The following is an 18,036-nucleotide window of genomic DNA, read 5'->3' as shown; positions in this document are numbered from 1 at the left end:
CATGTGGGCTTCTTAGTTGCGGCATGCATGTGGGATCTAGTTTCCTGACCAGGTATTGAACCCAGACCCCCTGCATTGGGAGCATGGAGTCTTACCCATTGGACAACCAGGGAAATCCCTCTTCTGCTCATTTAAAAAAATTTTTTTTAATTTTTATTTATGGCTGTGTTGGGTCTTTGTTCCTGTGCGAGGGCTTTCTCTAGTTGTGGCGAGCGGGGGCCACTCTTCATCACGGTGCGTGGGCCTCTCACTATCATGGCCTCTCTTGTTGTGGAGCACAGGCTCCAGATGCGCAGGCTCAGTAATTGTGGCTCACGGGCCCAGCTGCTCCGCGGCATGTGGGATCTTCCCAGACCAGGGCTCGAACCCGTGTCCCCTGCATTGGCAGGCAGACTCTCAACCACTGCGCCACCAGGGAAACCCTCTTCTGCTCATTTTAAGTCAGGCTTTTAATTTTTTTGATGTTGAATTGTATGAGCTGTTTATATTTGTTGGATACAAACCCCTTATTGGTCATATCATTTGCAAATATTTTCTCCCTTTCAGTATGTTGTCTTTACATTTTGTCAGTGGTCTTCTTTGCTGTGCGAAAGCTTTTAATTAGGTCCCATTTGTTTATTTTTGCTTTTATTTCCTTTGCTTTAGGAGGCAAGTCCAAAAAATATTACTACGATTTATGTCAAAGAGTGTTCCACTTATGTTTTCCTCTAGGAGTCTTTGATATCCAGTCTTAAATTTAGTTCTTTAATCCATTTTGAGTTTACTTTTGTATATGGTGTTAGAGAATGTTCTACTTTCATTCTTTTATATGTAGCTGTTCAGTTTTCCCAGCACCACTTATTGAGGAGAGTGTCTTTTCTCCATTGTATATTCTTGCCTTCTTTGTTGTAGATTAACTGACCATAGGTTTGTGGGTATTTCTGGGCTTTCAATCCTGTTGCATTGATCTATATTTCTGTTTTTGTGCCAGTACCATACTGTTTTGATTACTGTAGCTTTGTAGTATAGTCTGAAGTCAGGAAGCCTGATTCCTCCAGCTCCCTTTTTCTTTCTCAGGATTGCTTTGGCTGTTTGAGGTCTTTTGTATTTCCATACATATTTAAAAAATTTTTGTTCTAGTTCTGTGAAAAATGTCATTGGTAACTTGATAGGAATTGAATTGAATCTGTAGATTGCCTTGGGTAGTATAGTCATTTTAACAATATTCATTCTTTCAATCCAAGAACATGGTATATCTTTCCATCTGTTTGTGTCATCTTCGATTTCTTTCATCAGCATCTTATAGTTTTCAGGGTACAGGTCTTTTGCTTCCTTAGGTAGGTTTATTCCTAGGTATTTTATTCTTTTTGATGTGATGGTAGACGGGATTGTTTCCTTACTTTCTCTTTCTGGTATTTCATGGTTAGTGTATAGGAATACAAGAGATTTCTGTATATTAATTTTGTGTCCTGCAACTTTACCAAAATCATTGATGAGCTCTAGTAGTTTTCTGGGAACATCTTTAGGATTTTCTAAGTATAGTATCATGTCATCTGCAAACAGTGAAAGTTTTACTACTTTTTTTCCAGTTTGGATTCTTTTTATTTCTTTTTCTTCTCTGATTGCCGTGGCTAGGACTTCCAAAACTATGTTGAATAGAAGTGAGGAGAGTGGTCTTTGTCTTGTTCCTGATCTTAGATGAAATGCTTTCAGCTTTTCACCATTGAGAATGATGTTAGCTGTGGATTTGTCTTATATGGCCTTTATTATGTTGAGATAGGTTCTCTCTAGGCTCACTTTCTGAAGAGTTTTTATCATAAATTGGTGTTGAACTTTGTCAGAAGCTTTTTCTGTATCTATTGAGATGATCATATGGTTTTTATTCTTCAGTTTGTTAATGTGGTGTATCATATTGACTGATTTGCATATACTGAAGCATCTTTGCATCCCTGTGATAAATCCCACTTGATCATGGTGTATGATCCTTTTAATGTATTGTTGAATTTGGCTTGCTAGTATTTTGCTGAGGATTTTTGCATCTATGTTCATCAGTGAAATTGGCCTGTAATTTTCTTTTTGTGTGATATCATTGTCTGGTTTTGGTATCAGGGTGATGGTGGCCTCATAGAGTGAGTTCATGAGTGTTCTTTTCTCTGCACTTTTGAATAGTTTGAGAAGGATAGGTATTAACTGTGCTCTAAATGTTTGGTAGAATTCACCTGTGAAGCCATCTGTTCGTGGACTTCTGTTTGCTGGGAGTTTTTTTTTTTTAATTATTATTACTGATTCAATTTCATTACTGGTAATTTGTCTGTTCATATTTTCTGTTTCTTCCTGATTCAGTCTTGGGAGATGGTACTCTTCCAAAAATTCATCCATTTCTTCCAGGTTGTCCATTTTATTGGCATATCGTTGTTCATAGCAGTCTGTTATGATCCTTTGTATTTCTGTGGTGCTGGTTGTAACGTCTTTTTCATTTCTGATTTTATTATTTTGGGCCTTCTCCCTTTTTCCCTTCATGAGCCTGACTGAAGTTTTGCTTATATTTTCAAAGAACCAGGTTTCAGTTTCATTGACCTTTTCTGTTTTTTTGTTGTTGTTTGGTCTCTATTTCATTTATTTCTGCTCTGATCCTTATTATTTCTTTCCTTCTACTAACTTTGGGTTTTGTTTTTCTTTCTCTAGTTTCTTTAGGTGTAAGATTAGATTGTTTATTTGAGATTTTTCTTGTTTCCTGAGGTAATCTTGTATTGCTATAAACTCTCTTAGGACTGATTTTCCTGCATCCCATAGGTTTTGGATCATCCTGTTTTCATTTTAATTTGTTTCTGGGTATTTTTTGATTTCCTCCTTGATTTTTTTGGTGGTCCATTGGTTGTTTAGTAACATATTGTTTAACCTCCACATGCTTGTGTTTTTTGCAGTTTTTTCCTTGTGGTTGATTTCTAGTCTCACAGCATTGTGGTTGGAAAAGATGCTTGATATGATTTCAGTTTTTTAAAATTTACTGAGGTTTGTTTTGTGGCCTAGCATGTGATCTATCCTGGAATTATCTTTTCCACTTGCACTTGAAAAGAATGTATATTCTGCTGTTTTCAGATGGAATGCTTTCTGTATATCAATTAAGGCTATCTGGTCTAATGTGTCATTTAAGGTTTCCTTAATGACTTTCTGTCTGGATGATCTGTCCCTTGATGTAAGTGGGATGTTAAAGTTCCCAACTATTATTGTTTTACTGTCAGTTTCTCCTAAAGTGGCTTCTTTATGGACAGCATTCAATAAGTTTTTATTTTTAAAAACCCTATGATGGTATCCGTCTTTCAGTTCTTATATTTAGACCATTGACATTTAAAATAATTATAGATATAGCCAGATTAATATTTACCACACTCTTACTGTTTCCTTATTTTAAAAAATATTTATTTATTTATTTGGCTGTGCTGGGTCTTAGTTGTGGCACGTGGAATCTTCATTGCGGCATGAGGGATCTTTAGTTGTGGCATGTAGGTTTCTTTAGTTGTGGCATCTGGGCTCCTTTAGTTGCAGCATGTGGGCTCCTTTTTTTAAAAATTTATTTATTTATTTTTGGCTGTGTTGGGTCCTGTTTCTGTGTGAGGGCTTTCTCCAGTTGCGGCGAGCAGAGGCCACTCCTCATCACGGTGTGCGGGCCTCTCACTATCACGGCCCCTCCCATTGCGGAGCACAGGCTCCAGACGCGCGGGCTCAGCAGTCATGGCTCACGGACCCAGTCGCTCCGCGGCATGTGGGATCCTCCCAGACCAGGGCCCGAACCCGTGTCCCCTGCATTAGCAGGCAGATTCTCAACCACTGCACCACCAGGGAAGCCCTGGGCTCCTTTTAGTTGCAGCATGCGTGTGGGATCCAGTTCCCTTACCAGGGATCGAACCCAGGCCTCCTGCATTGTGAGCATGGATCTTAACCACTGGACAACCAGAGAAGTTCCTCTTACTATTTTATATTTGTTGTGCTTGTTCTTTGTTTCTCTTTTGTCTTCCACCTTTTTTTCCCCTACACTCTGGCTTTAATTGAGCATTTTACCGGATTCCTTTTTTTTCCCCTCCTCTTTTGGCATATCAATTATGCTTTTTAAAAAAACGCCTTTTTGGGCTTCCCTGGTGGCGCAGTGGTTGAAAGTCTGCCTGCCGATGCAGGGGATGCGGGTTCGTGCCCTGGTCTGGGAGGATCCCATGTACCGCGGAGCGGCTGGGCCCGTGAGCCATGGCCACTGAGCCTGCGCATCCAGAGCCTGTGCTCCGCAATGGGAGAGGCCACGACAGTGAGAGGCCCATGCATTGCAAAAAAACCCAAAAAAACAAAACAAAACAAAACCAAAAAAACACATTTTTTAGTGGTTGCCCTTGAATTTGCAGCGTATATTTACAATTAACCTATGTACTCTTTCAGGGAACACTATAATACTTCACTGGTTGTATAACTTCCTCATAGCAGAGTTCCCAATTACCCCTTCCCTGCCCTTATAATACTGTTTTCATTCATTTCACTTATCCATAAGCTATAATTACTGAAAGCAGTGTTGCTATTATTTTCAACATATTGTTATTTGTGAGATTATTTAAGAGTATGAAAAACAAATGATTTCATTTTCCCTTCAGTTATTCATTCTCTAATGCTCTACCTTTCTTTTTCATTTTCCTTTTTTACAATTAATTTAATAACATTTTTGCAAAGCAGGTGTACTGGTGACATATTCCCTCAACTTTTGTTTGTCTCAGGAAGTCTTTATTTCTCTCTCACTTTTGAAAGATAATTTTGCTCAACACAGACCTCTTCATGGGTGTTTTTTTTTATCTTCAACATAAACTTTTTGTATGATTTCTGAAAAGAAGTCTGATTTAATTATTATCCTTCTTTCTCCGTAACTAAGGTGTTTTATTTCTCTTCTGATTTCTTTCAAGATTAAGTCTCTTAGTATGCCTTGTAATTTTTTATTGGAAGCCAGACATGATGTGCTGAGACAAAGGAACTAAGATAAATGGGGCTTTAGTGTGATATTTTCAGTTTATCTGGCTAGTCTCTGTTTACTATTTGCTGTACTTTCAAGTGTCAGAGGTTGAACTTTTCTCTGGTGTCCTTCCTTTTGTCTCCTCTGTCATCTTTGGGGTTCTCTAGAGCAGTGGTCCCCAAGCTTTTTGGCACCAGGGACCAGTTTCATGGAAGACAATTTTTCCATGGATGGGGTGGGGGAGGGGGATAGTTTTGGGATGATTCAAGCACATTACATTTATTGCACACTTTATTTCTATTATTATTACATTGTAATGTATAATGGAATAATTATACAACTCACCATAATGCAGAATCAGTGGGTGCCCTGAGCTTGTTTTCACTTGCCACTCACTGATAGGGTTTTTTTTGTTTGTTTTTTTAAAATAAATTTATTTTTTATTTATTTTATTTTGGGCTGTGTTGGGTCTTCATTGCTGTGTGCGGGCTTTCTCTAGTTGCGGTGCGTGGGGGTTACTCTTCATTGTGGTGCATGGGCTTCTCATTGTGGTGGCTTCTCTTGTTGTGGAGCATGGGCTTTAGGCATGTGGGCTTCAGTACTTGTGGTGCGTGGGCTCAGTAGTTGTGGCTTGTGGGCTCTAGAGCATAGGCTCAGTAGTTTTGGCACATGGGCTTAGTTGCTCTGCGGCATGTGGGATCTTCCTGGACCAGGGCTTGAACCCATGTCCGCTGCATTGGCAGGCAGATTCTTAACCACTGCACCACCAAGGAAGCCCCACTAATAGGGTTTTGATATGAGTCTGCAAGCAATTGATTTATTATGGTCAACCTATCATTAGCAGTCAAACCTCTCTGCTAATGATAATCTGTAGTTTCAGCCAACTACAGATTTGGAGGCTCCCTCCACACTGCCTCAACCTATATCCCTCGCATGAGCAGTTCACTGTAGGGTTTGCGCTCCTATGGGACTCTAATGCTTCTGCTGATCTGACAGGAGGCGGAGCTCAGGCGGTAATGCGAGTGATGGGGAGCAGCTGTAAATACAGATGAAACTTCACTTGCTTTCCCGCCACTGACCTCCTGCTGTGCAGCCTGCTTCCTAACAGGCCATGGACCATTAGTGGTCCTTGGCCCGGGGGTTGGGGACCCCTGCTCTAGATGCTTCTTAAATAAGGTCTGAAAAGTGCATTTCCTTCAACATATTCTACCGTTATTAAACAGGAGCCCTCCCAACGTAGAGGTAAGTGTGGGTGGAGGGGAAGCCTTCTGTAGTTTTTGATTTGGTCTCAGTCTGTTAGTGAGCTTGTGTCCCTGGGCTCTGACCTTCTGTGGTGTAATATGTTCTTTGTCTCTGGTTCCGAGACCTCCTAAGGCCCTTGGAATTTCTTGAGTGAAAGGGGTGATAGAACGTCTTTTCTTCTAATGAAGCAATTCTTGGCAGCTCCGTAGATTTAAGCTTCAGGATGGGGGTTGGTCACCAGTAAGATGCAGCCTTTATTAGAAGCGTGGAATTTTCAGCCCCAGTCTTCAGAGAATCGAGAGGGGCAGGAGACTGAGCTAATCATGAATGGCAATGATTTAATCATTCTTACGTAATGAAACCTCCATAAACAACTCTTAAGCATCGGGGTTCAGAGAACTTCTGGGTTGGTGAATGCGTCGAGGTTCTGGGTGGCATGCCTAGTGGAGATGTGGAAGCTTTATGCCCTGCACATCCCCTAAACTTCATTCTATTCATTTATTCCATTTGACAATTTCTTAATGGTGTCCTTAAAAAGACTGGTGATTGTAAGTAAAGTGCTTTTCTGAGTTCTGAGAGTAGTTCTAATGATGTATCTAACCTGAGGCAGTGAGGAGGGAGCCTCCAAATCTGTAGTTGGCTGAGCAGAAATGTGGGTAGCCTGGACATGCCATTTGTGACTGGCATCTGCAGTGGGACGGTCTTGTGGAATTGAGCCCTTAACCTGTGGAGTCTGATACTAACTCCAGGAAGGTAGTTTTAGAATTGAATTGAAGTGTAGGACACACTTGTGTTGATGTTGGAGAGGTGGAGAAGTGGCATTGACAAAGACACCACATATTTGGTGTCAAGAGGGAAAAAAACCTATCACCTTTAGAATGATTTCTCAGCCCCCTACCCCCACCTTAGCTGAGTCAGGAAGGCTAGAGGAGACTCAAGTTGAGTATTTCTCTCTGCCCAGGGCAGTCAGTAGCATCCCAGTCAGTTAGGCTCTGCTGAAACAGAATCTTTTGAGGACAGGCCTTGTTAAGAACAGAATGTTCTGGGCATATCTCAGAATGGTTACTTCCCTGTCCCTTGTTCCACTTTTGGAGACAGCAGTTTGCCTTCTGACCACAGTTCTCTGATGGAAGTATTGTTGTTGTTTTTTGTTATTTATTTATTTGCTGCAATGTGGGGCTTGCGGGATCTTGGTTCCCTGACCAGGGATGGAACCCACACCCTTGGCAATGAAAGTGCAGAGTCCTAACCACTGAACCACCAGGGAATTCCTGGAAGTGGTGTTGGTTTAAGTGTGTTCATTTTTTTTTCCTATGAGGACAGCATGACTGGCTTCTATGCTCCTTACATGCCAGACCAGAAACCAGAGGTCTCTGACTTCATTTTTTAAATTGAAGTCTAGTGGATTTACAATACTGTGTTTCAGGTATACAGCAAAGTGAATCAGTTATATATATATATATATATATATATTTCAGATTATTTTCCATTATAGGTTATTATAAGACATTGAATATAGTTCTCTGTGCTATACAGTAGGACCTCGTTGTTTATTTTATATATAGTAGTTTGTGTCTGTTAATCCCATACTCCCAATTTTTCCCTCCCCACTCCTTTACCCTTTGGTAATCATAAACTTGTTTTCTATGTCTGTGAGTGTGTTTCTGTTTCATAAGTTTATTTGTATTTTATTTTAGATTCAATATATAAGTGACATCATATGGTATATGTCTTTGTCTGACTTAGTTCACTTAGTATGATAATCTCTAGGTCTATCCATGTTGCTGAAAATGGCATTATTTCATTCTTTTTATGGCTGAGTAGTATTCCATTATATATATAGATATACCACATCTTCTTTTTCCATTCGTCTCTCAATGGACATTTAGGTTGCTTCCATGTCTTGGCTATTGTAAATAGTGCTGCTGTGAACAGTGGGGTGCATGTATCTTTTTGAATTAGAGTTATGTCCAGATATATGCCCAGGGGTGGGATTGCTGGATCATATGGCAACTCTATTTTTAGTTTTTTAAGGAACCTCCATACTGTTCTCCATAGTGGCTACACAAATTTACATCCCTACCAACAGTGTAGGATGGTTCCCTTTTCTGTACACCCTCTCCAGCATTTATTATTGGTAGACTTTTAAATGATGGCCATTCTGACCGGTGTGAGGTGATACCTCATTGTGATTTTGACTTGCATTTCTCTAATAATTAGCGATGTTGTGCATCTTTTCATGTGCCTGCTGGCCATCTGTATATTTTCTTTGGAGAGATATCTGTCTATTTAGGTCTTCTGCCCATTTTTTGATTAGGTTGTTTGTTTCTTTTTCTTTTTTTTCCTTTTTTTACAATTTTTAAAGGTTATTTTCTTTTTTTTTACTCAAACAGAAAGTCACAAAAATTATAATCATCCTCATCAGTTCACTCAGTCCCATGTAATTAATTTTTTTTCATCTTGATCTTTTGTTAGCACTTTTATGAATTCATCAGTTTTCCATTAGAGTTCTGAAAATGCTTATTCATTCAGTTCAGCAGTATAGTCGGTTACCAGAAACCTGTAGTTGTCAGTCTTTTCCATGAATTCCTTGAAGATGAAACCCTTTTATAGGAACATTTTTGCAAAAGCATCAGAGTATACCCAGAACTGTCTGTAAATGACAAGACTTAAAAATGACCATGGTTAAAGATCTGATGAAAGTTCATAATAATGCAATTGACAAGGAAATTTAGTTATTTCTGAGATACACATTTTAAAGTAATAACTAGAATTATGACTTATAACATTATACCAGAGCATATAAGATTTTTAGAAATTTCATGTAATGTCTGAAACATTTATATTAATATATTTCCATACAAATAACCCAAAGAAAGTTTAGTATTAGTTGTTTTTTTGTTTGTTTTTTTATACTGCAGGTTCTTATTAGTTATCAATTTTATACACATCAGTGTATACATGTCAATCCCAATCACCCAATTCAGCACACCACCATCCCCACCCCACCGCGGTTTTACCCCCTTGGTGTCCATACGTTTGTTCTCTACATCTGTGTCTCAACTTCTGCCCTGCAAACCGGTTCATCTGTACCATTTTTCTAGGTTCCACATACATGCGTTAATACACGATATTTGTTTTTCTCTCTCTGACTTACTTCACTCTGTATGACAGTCTCTAGGTCCATCCACGTCTCAACAAGTGACTCAGTTTCGTTCCTTTTTATGGCTGAGTAATATTCCATTGTATGTATGTACCACAACTTCTTTATCCATTCGTCTGTTGATGGGCATTTAGGTTGCTTCCATGACCTGGCTATTGTAAATAGTGCTGCCATGAACACTGGGGTGCATGTGTCTTTTTGAATTATGGTGTTCTCTGGGTATATGCCCAGTAGTGGGATTGCTGGATCATATGGTAGTTCTATTTTTAGTTTTTTAAGCAACCTCCATACTGTTCTCCATAGTGGCTGTATCAATTTACATTCCCACCAACAGTGCAGGAGGGTCCCCTTTTCTCCACACCCTCTCCAGCATTTGTTGTTTGTAGTTTTTCTGATGATGCCCATTCTAACTGGTGTGAGGTGATAGCTCATTGTAGTTTTGACTTGCATTTCTCTAATAATTAGTGATGTTGAGCAGCTTTTCATGTGCTTCTTGCCCATCTGTATTCTTCTTTGGAGAAATGTCTATTTAGATCTTCTGCCCATTTTTGGATTGGGTTATTTGTTTCTTTAATATTGAGCTGCATAAGCTGTTTATATATTTTGGAGATTAATCCCTTGTTGGTTGTATTTGCAAAATTTTCTCCTAATCCGTAGGTTGTCTTCTCGTTTTGTTTATGGTTTCCTTTGATGTGCAAAAGCTTTAAGTTTAATGAGGTCCCATTTGTTTATTTTTGCTTTTATTTCCGTTACTCCAGGAGATGGATCCAAAAAAATATTGTTGCAATTTATGTCAAAGTGTGTCTGCGTATGTTTTTCTCTAGGAGTTTTATAGTATCTGGTCTTACATGTAGGTCTTTAATCCACTTTGAGTTTATTTTTTTATATGGTGTTAGAGAATGTTCTAATTTCATTCTTTTACATGGAGCTGTCCAGTTTCCCCAGTACCACTTGTTGAAGAGACTTCTCCATTGTGCATTCTTTCCTGCTTTGTTGTAGGTCAATTGACCATAAGTGCGTGCGTTTATTTCTGGGCTTTCCAGCCTGTTCCATTGATCTGTGTTTCTGTTTTTGTGCCAGAACCATACTGTTTTGATAACTCTAGCCTTTTAGTGTAGTCTTAAGTCAGGGAGCCTGATTCCTCCAGCTCCATTGTTCTTTCTAAAGATTGATTTGGCTGTCTTTTATGATAGTGTTATCTTGGCAGTGGTATAACTATACATTTGTGAGAAGTTGCAGTTACAATTAAAATCATATGTGTTTGCACTAAAAACAATAGAAAACAAAAAAAATTGCTTTCATATGACAGGAGAACGTTAAACCCCCCTGAATCTTGATTTTTATGTGTTCAGTGCTTCTTTCTATCACCTTGATATCCTTCTTTGGAAGAATTTAAGGACTGTGGAATAAGGACTTGGGTTCCCCACCAGGCCATTTTGGAACTCAGTCTGAAGTTAGGAAACACTTTTTAGCACTTCACTTGCCTTCACCTCAGACACATACTGGAGACAAATGAGAGAGCTGCCAAGATCTGTCTGCATTAACACCAGGTTCCTTGGGTTGTATTTTTGGAAATACTGTGGTTCTGGAACATAAATGTGCACCCCACAGATCTTCTCAAGTAACATCCTCCTGGGACATGCTAATTCATGGGCATCAGCATCATGTCTTTCCAAGGCCATCTTGAGGCCATTTTCAGCTCTAAGTTTCCCATCTCAAGGCTCTTCTGTGCTTTATTTCTGGGAAACATCTTTAAGTAGCCACACCTGTCCCAAAGTAGGGATTTTTCTCTGTGGCAACCTCCAGTGGCTCTAAGGTAAAAGAGAAGACTTAGTGGCAGAACCCATGTCACAGGGCATACCCCCCTCAGCCAGAATAACCCCTGCTCTCCCGTGATCATCAGTTCCACACCCACCTGCAAAGTCATATAACAGTCTCCAACCTGCCAAAAGACGCACTGGTATGTCCCAGTTGTAGGAGGACCTCTCACACCTCATGGTCCATGAATCACGTGACCCAAATTCTTTTGCACATTCCCTTCTGAGAGGTTCTGCAGTGCATGTGCTGGCTATGCCCAGCCCCTTACGTAAGAGCCTGCCTCCCCGACACTCATCCAAGGTGGGTTTGGAACCTACTGTGAGACCACTGTCTACTTCTTTCTGGAATGGGATCCTTCCCCTCCCTCACCCACCCCGACTCCAGCTCCGTGACCTGCTGGAAATGGTGATCTTGGAGGCTCTGCAGCCCCTGGGGCCCCCTCATTTCACATGCACCCCGGAATGCAAAGTACACTCGTCTCCAAATAGACTGTGTCCTGGAGCCTTTTGGGAGTCACGCTTTCCCTGAAGTGCGCAGGTGCAGGAGGTGGTGACCCCTCCCTTGTTGGAAGTGGGCCCACAGTTTCTTGGAGGACTGTATACATTGCCCTGCGGGGAGGCTGTGTGCCCAAGTGCACTCGCAACTGCTTCCAGCCCATTCCTGAGTCCCAGAAGCAATGTCTGTAGCTGGAAACTTGTCTGAGCTCAGGAGGCCACCTCCCTCCCCCAACAGCAGATGTGACTACAGGCTGCAGTCAGGAAGCTTGGACCCTGCAGGGCTGATGGGAGCAACTTCTGTGGGCAGATGAGACCCCAGTGGAGGTGATGTCCACTGAGGAGAGCATGTGGAGGATGTGGCGGCTGGGCGGGGAGTTGCAAACCTCTTCTACCCTTACTGACAGTGTTTGGAAAACCAAAGTGAATAAAGGGTCAAGTTAACAAGGGTGCCTTTCTGGAGGTGATTGTAGCAGTGTGAGGGGGCTGGAACGTAATTGCAGCCATTTCAGGCCCTGACTCTCACCTCTTCAATTCCTCTTTTGCAGATCTGTAGACATAATCTTTTTACACAGTGTGAGCTGAAGAAGTGTGAGATCCCTTCCTCCCCAGGAGGGGCAGGTAGACCCTCCTTTGGGGATTGCTTTGGGAGTCAGGACACACGCTTCTGCCATGTGGCCTGGGGGTGAGAACAATTCACTCTGTGAAGATCAGGTGGCTGTAGGCCTGTGGTGAGATTTGTGTAAAAACGCTGTGTGTGTGTGTCCAGTTATTCAATAAATGTCAATTCGCTCTTGTGTAACAGGCCTTCTAGTAGGTGCTGCAGTGCACAAAGCAGAACAAACACCTGTTTCTCCTTGAAGCTGACATTCTAGGAGATAAGAAAGGAGATACAAGTAAAATATACAGTGTATCTGGTGGTGATGATTCAAAAGGAGGGGAGAGAGCAGGGGAGGAGTCTGAGGACCTGGGCTCTGTGTGTCTTTGCATCTTTTCTGAGGGCTTATGAGTGTTCATATCTATGCCAGGGTGTGTCTACGTGTATGTGAAGTGACAAAGTCTATGTGGTTTTATATGTCTGAGTAGAGGGGATATATGTGTGTACTCCTCAAAATCTTGAATACTTTATATTATTTCATTGTCCTTGGTTGCCTCTCCCATACCATGTTGAATAGAACTGGCAATAGCAGACATCATTGTCTTGTTACTGGTTGTATTAATCATGTTTTTATATTTTCTGTGTCTTAAGATGTTTTGACATTTGGGGGTCTTTTAGATCTGGGGAGTGATAGCTCCTCCCAGAGGTACCTAATTCCAAGGGGTGGTGGTAGTGGACAGCTTGCCAGGAGCCCGCCTTTCCTGTGCAGACTGCCTAATCCAGTGCCATATCCCCACCCACCTCCTTATCTGTTTCCCACACCCAAACCAGTGTATCTTCTGTCCTAAACCAATCCAGGGTCAGGTGCTAGACAACTTGTGACAGTTCCCATGCTCCAAAGCCTTCTGTAATTATTGAAACTAGACAATCATAAGATGTTTATTCTGCCCCATCTTACCACTCCTATGGAAACCCCAAAATGGCTTGGCCTAGGTCAAGTCCTCAACTTGATACAGAACTTCTAAAAAGAACACACAGAAAATATCATACTTCATTTTGAGAAACTAGATGCTTCTCCACTAAGATCAGGAACAAGGCAAGAATGTCCCTTCTCACAGTTTCAATTCATCATTATACTACAAGTCCTAGCTAATGGAATAGAACAAGAAAAGGAAATAGAACGTATTGAGATTGGAAAGGAAGAAATAAAACTTTTCTAATATGATTGTTATGTAGAAAATCCCCTCCAAGTTTATTTAAAAAGCTCCTGGCACTGGGCTTCCCTGGTGGGGCAGTGGTTGAGAGTCCGCCTGCTGATGCAGGGGATGCGGGTTCGTGCCCCGGTCCAGGAAGATCCCACATGCCGCAGAGCAGCTGGGCCCATGAGCCATGGTTGCTGGGCCTGCGCGTCCAGAGCCTGTGCTCCGCAATGGGAGAGGCCACAACAGTGAGAGGCCCGCGTACCGCAAAAAAAGAAAAAACAAAAACAAACTCCCGGCACTAATGAGCAATTAGAGGAAGATCACAGAATATGAGGGAAATATACAAATATCAATTACTTTTTTATATACTGGCAATATACAGTTGGATTTTTAAAAATAAATTTATTTTAATTTTGGCTGCGTTAGGTCTTCATTGCTGTGCACAGGCTTTCTCTAGCTGCAGCGAGCAGGGGCTACTCTTCGTTGCGGGGCACGGACTTCTCATTGCAGTGGCTTCTCTTGTCAGAGCATGGGCTCTAGGCACCTGGGCTTCAGTAGTTGTGGCTTGCAGGCTCTAGAGTGCAGGCTCAATAGCTGTTGCTCATGGGCTTAGTTGCTGTGCAGCATGTGGGATCTTCCTGGACCAGGGATTGAACCTGTGTCCCCTGAATTCGCTGGCGTATTCTTAACCACAATGCCACCAGGGAAGTCCCTACAATTGGATTTTGATATTAAAAACACAATACAATTTATAGTAGTACCAAAAAAGAACTACTTAGATGTAAATCTAACAAAATATGTATAAAATCTATATGAGGAGATGACAAAACTGATAAAAAAATCAAATCCAAGTAGATCCAAATAAGTGTGGATATTCTGTGATCATAGGTAGGAAGGCTCAATATTGTTAAGATGTCAGTTGTCTCCAATTTGATCTATAGATGACTATTTTGTAGATACCAACAAATTGATTTTAAGGTTTATATGGCAAAATACCTAGAATAGCTAGCACAATACTGTAGAAGAAAAACAGAGGATTGACACCAATTGACTTCTGATGAACTATAAAGCTATGGTAATCAAGACAGCGGGGGTGTTGCCAAAAGAACAGACATAACATATATCAGTGGAACCAGGATAGAGAGCCCAGAAATAGACCCTACAAATATAGTCAACTGATCTTTGAAAATGGAGCAAAGGCAATTCAATGGAGAAAGGATAGTCTTTTCAAAAATTGGTGCTGGAACAATTGGACATCCACATGCAAAGAATCTAGACATGACTAGACATGAATCTAGACATAGACTTTTTAAAATACATCTTTATTGGAGTATAATTGCTTCACAATGTTCTGTTACTTTCTGCTGTACAACAAAGTGAATCAGCCATATGCATACATATATCCCTATATCCCCTCCCTCTTGAGCCTCCCTCCCACCCTCCCTATCCCCCACCTCTAAGTAGTCACAGACCACCGATCTGGTCTCCCTGTGCTATGCTGCTGCTTCCCACTAGCTATCTATTTTACATTTGGTAGTGTATATATGTCAGTGGTAATCTCACTTCGCCCCAGCTTCCCCTGCCCTGCTGTGTCCCCAAGTCCATTCTCTATGTCTGCGTCTGTATTCCTGCCCTGCCACTAGGTTCATTAGTATCACTTTTTTAAGGTTCCATATATATGCGTTAGCATACGGTATTTGTTTTTCTCTTCCTGACTTCACTCTGTACGACAGACTCTAGGTCCACCCACCTCACTACAAATAACTCAATTTCATTTCTTTTTATGGCTAATATTCCATTGTATACACCTGCCACATCTTCTTTATCCATTAATCTGTCGATGGACATTTAGGTTGCTTCCATGTCCTGGCTATTGTAAACAGTGCTGTAATGAACACTGTTGTACATTAGACACAGACTTTACAATTTTCACAAGAAGTAACTCAAAATGTGTCATAGACCTAAATGTAAAATGCAGAACTATTGAACTTCTAAAATATAACATAGGAGAAAATCTATGAAACATTGGTTTTGATGATGAGGCTTTTAGATATTAAACAGAAGCAAGATCTAAGAAATAAAAATTGATAAGGTGAACTTCATTAAAATGAAAAACTTCCAATTTGAAAAAGATACTGTTAAGAGAATGGAAAGTTAAGCCACACACTAGAAGAAAATATCTGATAAAGGACTTGCATCCAGAATATAAAAAGAACTCTTAAAGCTAAACAGTAATGAAACAAACAATCCAATTAAAAAATATGCAAGGGGGCTTCCCTGGTGGCGCAGTGGTTGGGGGTCCGCCTGCCGATGCAGGGGACATGGGTTCGTGGCCCGGTCTGGGAGGATCCCACATGCCGCGGAGCGGCTGGGCCCGTGAGCCATGGCCGCTGAGCCTGCGCGTCCGGAGCCTGTGCTCCGCAACGGGAGACACCACAGCGGTGAGAGGCCCACGTACCGCAAAAAAAAAAAAAAAAAAAAAAAAAAAAAAATATGCAAGGGATTTCCCTGGTGGTCCAGTGGTTAGGACTCAGCACTTTCACTGCCATGGCTGGGGTACAATTCCTGGTTGGGGAACTAAGATCCCGCAAGCCACACTGTGTGGCAAAAAAAAAGAAAGAAAGAAAGAAAGAAAAGAAAAAGAGATGTATTAAAATTAGAGAAAATAAATGTTTAAAAAATATGTAAGAGATCTGAACAGACATCTCACCCAAGAAGATAAACTGATGGCAAATCCAACCTATGAAAAGTTGATCAACGTTATCATTCATGTCCTTAGGGAATAGCAAATTAGGGAATCTTTTGTTAGGAGCATATAGACTGATTGTTATGTCTTCTTGGAGAATTGGCCTTTTTATCACTATGTTATGTCCATGTTTATCCCTGCTGATTTTCCTTGTTCTGAAGTCTGCTTTCTGTGGAGTTAAATTCTTGGTCTTGTCCTTCAAAAATCTCTGCCATATCTGAGTTTTGTTTTAATACTTTGTCTCTTCAAATTGTTTCTCTTTCCTTTTTGCATGTCTTGTAATTTCTTGTGAAAACTGGACATGATAGATCAGGTAATAAGATTTGAGTTAGATAGGCTTTTAGTGTCAGACTTTATGTTTTCTTGAACAGGAGTTCAGTTCCTGCATGCTGTAACTATAGGTGTTACGGGCATCAGTATCCTTTACGGTCCTTGTATTTTTCTCCCCTGTTGTGCTTGGGTTTCCCTAGAAACTCATCCCTTAGTAGAGCCCATGTCTTACTGCTCTCTCAGTTGTAATCTACTCTTACTATTAAATTGAAGTCCTATTAATACGGTGATAGGTATTTGGGAAGGCAAGGGTGTTCTATAACAATATGATTAAGCCTGTGATGATTTGGTGTGACAGATTCTTGGGGCTGTGACCTTCAGAACAGTTTCTTTGCCTCTATTTTTCCTCCCCTTTTGTCATACAGGAAAGCTGGAAGTGGCTATGGTTGGCTAATTGCCCTTCCTCAGGTCAGGTAAGGCTTTGGTGAATTAGTTTTCTTTGAAGGGTGGCATAAATTACAGAGAACAGAATGCTCTGTATGTATTTAAAATTTTTTTTCTTCTTTAACTGTATGAAGCACAAGGCTTGGGCTCTTGGAGGTAAAATTCATTGTGGGGGGTACCCTATGACTGGGCCCCCCCAGAATACTTTCAAGCTAGTCCATACTGTGTCTCCATCTATAGTAGTTCATGTGTTACCACAGTTTGCTTGCTCCAGTGGCTTCCGCTCCCAGCGACTGGTAATTCTCTATAATCACACATCCCTCCAGTTTTTTAAAAAATTAATTAATTAATTTTTATTTTTATTTATTTTTAGCTGCATTGGGTCTTCATTGCGGCACGTGGGCTTTTCTCTAGTTGCAGCGAGCAGGGGCTACTCTTCACTGTGGTGTGGTTTCTCATTGCGGTTGCAGAGCATGGGCTCTAGGTGAACGGCCTTCAGTAGTTGTGGCATGTGGGCTCAGTAGTTGTGGCTCACGGGCTCTACAGCACAGGCTGAATAGTTGTGACGCATGGGCTTAGTTGCTCTGCGGCATATAGGATCTTCCCAGACCAGGGCTTGAACCCATGTCTCCTGCATTGGCAGGCGGATTCTTAACCGCTGTGCTGCCAGGGAAACCTATCCTTCCAGTTTTTTTTTTTTTTTCTTTTTTTGCAGTACGCGGGCCTCTCACTGCTGCAGCCTCTCCCGTTGCGGAGCACAGGCTCCGGACGCGCAGGCTCAGCGGCCATGGCTCACGGGCCCAGCCGCTCCGCGGCATGTGGGATCCTCCCAGACCGGGGCACGAACCCGTGGCCCCTGCATCAGCAGGCGGACTCTCAACCACTGCGCCACCAGGGAAGCCCAATCCTTCCAGTTTTTAAAAAATATTTATTTATTTGGCTGCACGGGGTCTTAGTTGCGGCAGGAGGGATCTTTGTTGTGGCATGCGGGATCTCTTTTAGTTGTGGCATGTGGGATCTAATTCCCTGACCAGGGATCCCCTGCATTGGGATCATGGAGCCTTAGCCACTGAACCACCAGGGAAGTCCCCCCGCT

The sequence above is a fragment of the Mesoplodon bidens genome, assembly GCF_964165515.1.
Source record: "Mesoplodon bidens genome assembly, chromosome: 4".
NCBI classification, from domain to species: domain Eukaryota; kingdom Metazoa; phylum Chordata; class Mammalia; order Artiodactyla; family Ziphiidae; genus Mesoplodon; species Mesoplodon bidens.
Note: the sequence above shows the minus strand (reverse complement) of the source record.